The following is a 6000-nucleotide window of genomic DNA, read 5'->3' as shown; positions in this document are numbered from 1 at the left end:
GCAGCCGATGCCGATTGGCTTCACCGGTGGGAGCAGCAGCGGCGGATTCTGCCGATTGGCTTCGCCGGAGGTGTCGATGGGTGTGAGGCGATGAGTGGGGCCCACCTGATTTTTTTTAAAAAAAGATTTTTTCTAACGGTGTTAGTGTCCGTTAAGTGGCGGGGGGAATTTGGTGCGATATTTTGCCACGTTGAGGTAGTGGGCAGCTCTCCTCCCTGACGGTAGGGGGCTAAACGCGATAGGGACGCCATCGATAGGGGTGAATCTGGTACTTAACCCTAGAAAGAAATGTAACAGGTTTAAAGAGAAAATGTCTAATAAGGACATTAAAACATATTTTAAGAACATAACAATCTTATCTATAGTAGGTTAGAAATTCTTACATAAAATGAATAGCTAATAATATTCCATCCGTCCCAACTTTTAGTATTCAACTTTTCTTTTTTGGATGTTTCATATTTTAGTATCCATTTCTATTTTTAGTAAAAGTACATGAGACCATTACTCCACTTTTATTATTTTAACACTCACATAAAAGGTGAGACTTTTATTCCACTCACAATCGCAAGTCATAACACACCTAACCACTTTATTAAAACTTGTGACTCTCAAATAGATACTAAAAACTGAAGTGGATGGAGTAATACTTTTATTTTTTGGGATACCAAGATAAATGCCATAAATTACGGTAACACCTGGAAGTGTTGCTTCTCTAATTTTTTTTTGAAAGGAAACATGATTTCATAAATTAAGAAGAATCATCATTAACCATCTCCCTAAACCAACTAGGGAAAGCACTAGTCCAACACACAGACTCATCACAAACTCGCGAATGTTGAGCTAACCAATGGGCAGCTTGATTAACCTCTCTATACACATGTCTAATGCCGAGTAAAAAATTATCTCTAGCAACCCTGGAGAATATCTCTCAAGTCATTCGGTAGGCAACGACCTTCATTTGCCATAGCACGCGCCACCAAGATAGAATCCGTATAGATAATTTTTGTTACTTCTACGCTAATTTGTTGAAGTTAATTAATACTTAACAATTAATATTATTATAATCTTCAATTTTTTTTTAATCTCAAAATACATTACTAGTGATGAGGAGTAATATGTGCAGAGCAGAGAAGTGGTATAAGTCAGAGAAGCGGGCTTCATCAGAGAAACGGGCTTCCGCAGAGAAGTCAGATGGATGGGCCTTGACAGAGGAACGGTCTGCACCAGAGGAGCCATCCTCGCCATAGAAATGGTCTTCACCAGAGGAATCACTAAAAGAGCGGGAAAATCTCCCGCTTGAGGACATAATTACTATTATGCCCCCGACCATGCAAGACGCGTGCTCCAGCGATGAAATTACCCTTTTACCTTTAACGTGTAATCTATAAATAGCCATTAGCATGTACCTTGTAAACTTACGCTATCTTCATTTGCAATACAGCAGCAATCGGATTTTTGTGCTTTCAACCTTACTTCTCTCTCTCGTTTCCAAAGCAACACTAGGTATAATTCGAAGTTCTACAATAATTCATCGATTAAATCCATATCCATTCAATCATACTTCACCAACTAGGTTATCATGATTTGATCAATATCAATCGATTTTAGGATCAAGGTTATCTGTGACGCCCGGGGACGAAGTACGGAGTGATCACCGATGCAAAGAGGCACGGACAAAGAGTGGCTCCGATTAAGACTTCCAAGCGGAGAGGCGCAGGGATAAACTAGAACACACCCGAACGAGAGGGATTCCGAGAATATGCAGGTATTGGACTGCATATTCGAGGAGAGCTTAAATGATTTGATAGGTGCTACTCATATCAACAAGATGCATATTCTTTTCTAGTGTCCACATGAAAGAAACTTAAGGTTAAGCATGCTTGGCTTGGAGCAATTTCAGGATGGGTGACCCCCTGGGAAGTTTCTCAGAAAGCGTGCGAGTGAGGGCAAAACACGCTAGAAAAGACTCGTGTTGGTCTGTGGGGACAGCCGTCAACTCTGGAGCCGGGCTGTTACATTATCATGATCTTATAATGGTTGATTCGAAATTAGGTCAAAATAAACATCAACTACCAATACTGAAATTGCCAATTTGTGGTCAAGTCCGTAATAGCTAAATGTGAAGTGTTAGATAGTAATTAACCTATAAAAGAAACATATTTTCAATTAAATGAGTGATTTTAGACATAGTCTCCAATTTATTAGTATAGCTCTCATTTTAAAAAAATTATAAAATTATCATTTTACATTTATAGTTGTCAAATTAAATATATTGAATAAATAACTTGTCATTTTAACTTTGCTTTGCTTTAAGAATCCTACATGTGTTATAGAGCCAATAAAAAACATTCACAGAGGTCGAGCTACTATTCATATTTGCAGAAATTTTTAAGAGGTTCGCCTCATAACTGAGAATTGGCATAAACATCTAATTTAAAATTGTTGAGGATTTTAGTTATATCAGTGTTGGGTCCGGATGGTCATTGAACAGGTGTATGGGGGGGGATACATTTGTAGGCCATTTTTTAAAAACAAACTTTTACAAATAACTGAAGAGCATCGACTGATACTGAAAAGGTTGACTGATGTGAGCACTTAAAGAAACTTCAGTTGTAAAGTGGTTGTAGATTGAACTTCAGTATTTTTGATTTCAGTTAGGCTCAGAGCTTTAACTGATATTCACATAAGGCTTCAGTCTAGAATTTGTAAACCGAAGAGTGTTATGAATCTTACTGATTATCCGAAGATTTATCAGTTAGACTAATAACACTAGCAGCGGAAAAATAAACTTAGCTCAAATAGCCTTTAGAAAGCTTGTCACTTAATAAAATCCTTAGTTTCTATTTTAAGTTAGTAAGTTTCAGTTGTCAAACAATTTTAGCGCAAGTAAAGAATAACTGAAAGCAAATAAAGAACACAATGATTTTTACGTAGTTCGGAACAAGTTCCTACGTCCACGGTCAGTTAAACACACTAACAAACACTCTGGGCTTGTGCTTATGGGTGCACAGCAAACCTTAGACAGAAAATAGAATTTCCAGTACCAACACACTGGGTTGGATTTCTCGCTCTTTTTTAGCACGCTAAGATAAAATGTCTTTTGCAGCGGGTGGCTGATGCGTCTTCGACTTTTGGGCCATTTGGCCCTATTTTTCTCTTTCTTTTGTTTTGTTTGAGTCGTCTTGGGGAGAAAACAGGTATTCAGGATGAAGAAGGCTCAGTTCAGGGCATATGCACGAAATATGGTCAGAATGGGCATTACCGGAACAAAACTATCCAAACTTCCAGAAGTGAAACTTACCAGGAAGAGAGCTCGGCGAATTACCCCTCAGAACCATTCGAGGCGCGGGAATCTCCGAAGTGTACCACCTGGTGTAAGGCTAACCGAAGGAAGCAGTTGGTAAGGCTATAACAGCAGTCGCAGTCAGCACAGATGAGCTATACATGAACCAGGAAGAGAGCTCGACGAAGTACCCCTCAGAACCATTCGAGGCGCGGGAACGTTCGAAGTGTACCACCTGGTATGAGGCCAACCGAAGAAAGAAGCTAGTATGACCATTCCCGTCAACAGCAGTCAGCAGCTGGAGCTATATATGGAAAGATGTGTGGAGGAGATTGCCCGGAAGATTCTGGCGAATTCTAGCAATGGAAGGATCTGGAATACTGTGGAATCAACCCCAAATCCGCTGGAGATCCATTATCTATCAAATCAAATCTAAATATGAATATGGAAGGAAATAATCTGCCAGATTTGGTCTGCCGGCTAGGGTTTACCGAATCGCTATATATGTGTGGCTGGCAGAGGGCAGTCTTGCGAGTTTGACAGCAGTTTTTAGAGGAGAGTGATCCACGAGTTTTTCATTACTTACATAGTATTTTTAGTGGTCTTCTAGACTTAAATTTTAGTTAGTTCACCAAGAAATAATTTATTTTAGTTCTTTTACATTTTTCGCACCAAACGATTTAGTTGCTTTTCGTATTTCAATTCCGTTGTGACGAACAAAGCCAAGGTTGTTGCCTTAGGTATTTTTATATTAAGTATTTCAAATTTCCTTTCATTCATGTGTTTATTTTATTTCACATTTACGTTTTTCAATATGTGTGAGTAGTCCCCTTGGTGAGGTTTAAGGGGTGGAAATAATTGTTGTCAATATGTAAACATTCGTGAGGCATTTGTTCTTTCGGTTGAGTCTCGTGGTTCCAGACGGATCTGTGCCAAACCATGGACAGTAGGGGCCTAACGGGTGATCTCCGTTCGGTAAAACGCTGTCCGTGTCAAGCAAAGGACAGGGTATACCAGGGCATGACAATCGGTATACCCAAGACCGAGTAGCTGAGCAGCGTCAACAAAAGGCGTTGTAGATCCGGAAGGTGGGGAAAGGATTGATGGGATACACTGTCCTTCCTCAGTCTTGGGCTTCTCTAGAGACTATCCATCAACTGTGACGAGGCATAAAGCCATGGTTATCAAACGAGGAAAGCAATCTCGGCGCCGTAGCATGTCTATGACTGGTCGGCTGACAAAGCCGGAAATAGTTGAGTCCAGGAGGCATGTGTCACTAAAAGCGTGGAGTTGGGGACCTCGGGAGAGAAGGTTGGTGAGGGTCATACTTGGTGAGTAACGGGTATGACTACTATCTAAGGAGGAGTGAAGCACTGCCTTGTGACCGGGGAATGTGTGACCTTCGGACCAAGTGATCGTAATGGACTCAACCATCCTAAATGTGAAGTATAGCCTCTTGAAACGCCCCAATGTCTTTGGGCCACGCCTTGAGTCTATACGGATCATGGACGGATCATCAGTATGCCTATGACCGAAATAAATATTGACAATAGTTATGACCTAACCGAAAACCTTAACCCTTGTTATATTTGATCTTTGTTTAAGTTTACTTGTGCAGATAAACAGGTTGAGACCGTGACAACTCAATTTGTGCACCCGAAGAGTAAAGTAGTTCCTCACTCTCCGTGGGATCGACCCTATACTTGCTGCTAAGACTATTCTTTGGTTGCGAGCAATAGGAGGGTGTACTGTCCGTCTAGGGCATACACAAGTATTTTGATCGCACCGCACGACGGGTGCGTGTCAAAATTGCCCTCAAGTATGCAGATGGATTCACAAAAGACACCGACGAAAAGAGAAGAAAGAAAAGAAATAAAGATTCAAGACACGAAACTGCACAGTTATCAGTTCAGATCAAACATGCATGCATCATCCGTAATGTCATACCGCAAACCATTGAGCAGAAAAATCACATGTAGAGATAGCAGTTTCTCTCACACACTCAAGTGTATGGCTAAGTATATACTCTCATACTATGCTGCATTAGCTCACCTATAAGCTTGATCACGGATTCATAGCAAGTGTTCAAATTGGTATAATTCATCAAAGGGTCTTTTAAAGGTTGTAGTGGGGCATACGGAGTGGAGGTAAGGATTTCTGGATAAGTAGCTTAAAACTTGGTTCCAATCATACCGACCTATCTTCTTCAGTACTAGCACACCCACTTCATTTTCTCCCTTTATTTTCAGCAGGGATTGATTTAACTTCTTCAATTCAAGCAAATTTACTGTTTCATTTTTGTGCCCAGACCTTCCTTTCTCAAGTTATGCTTTTTCACTTAGAGCAATAAGCTTCCCTTTATCTTTTGTATGGTGTGGAAGGCACACCTTTTCATCCATTTCAATTCAAGGGCTTACAAAAAAAATTCATTCGGCTCAAAGTGGTTTAGCAAAGGTTTATCATTTAAAGCTCAAGGAAATAATTCTAGGGCTCTAATTTGAAGAAAATTGCCCTAATCATGTAAATTATACCAACTAGCTAAAATCCATAAACAAGTTCTGGGGTTACCAAGCAGCATAGTCACACAGAAAATAAATGCAGTTTTGGCTCAGATCTCACAGGTGGGAGTATTCAGTATGCTCACTACTGCTATCATGTGATCATGCTCATCATACCAACAAACCAGTCAAACCAAATAGCATGCATGAATCACCAAT

The sequence above is a fragment of the Salvia miltiorrhiza genome, chromosome 3 (genome assembly GCF_028751815.1).
Source record: "Salvia miltiorrhiza cultivar Shanhuang (shh) chromosome 3, IMPLAD_Smil_shh, whole genome shotgun sequence".
NCBI classification, from domain to species: Eukaryota; Viridiplantae; Streptophyta; class Magnoliopsida; order Lamiales; family Lamiaceae; genus Salvia; species Salvia miltiorrhiza.
Note: the sequence above shows the minus strand (reverse complement) of the source record.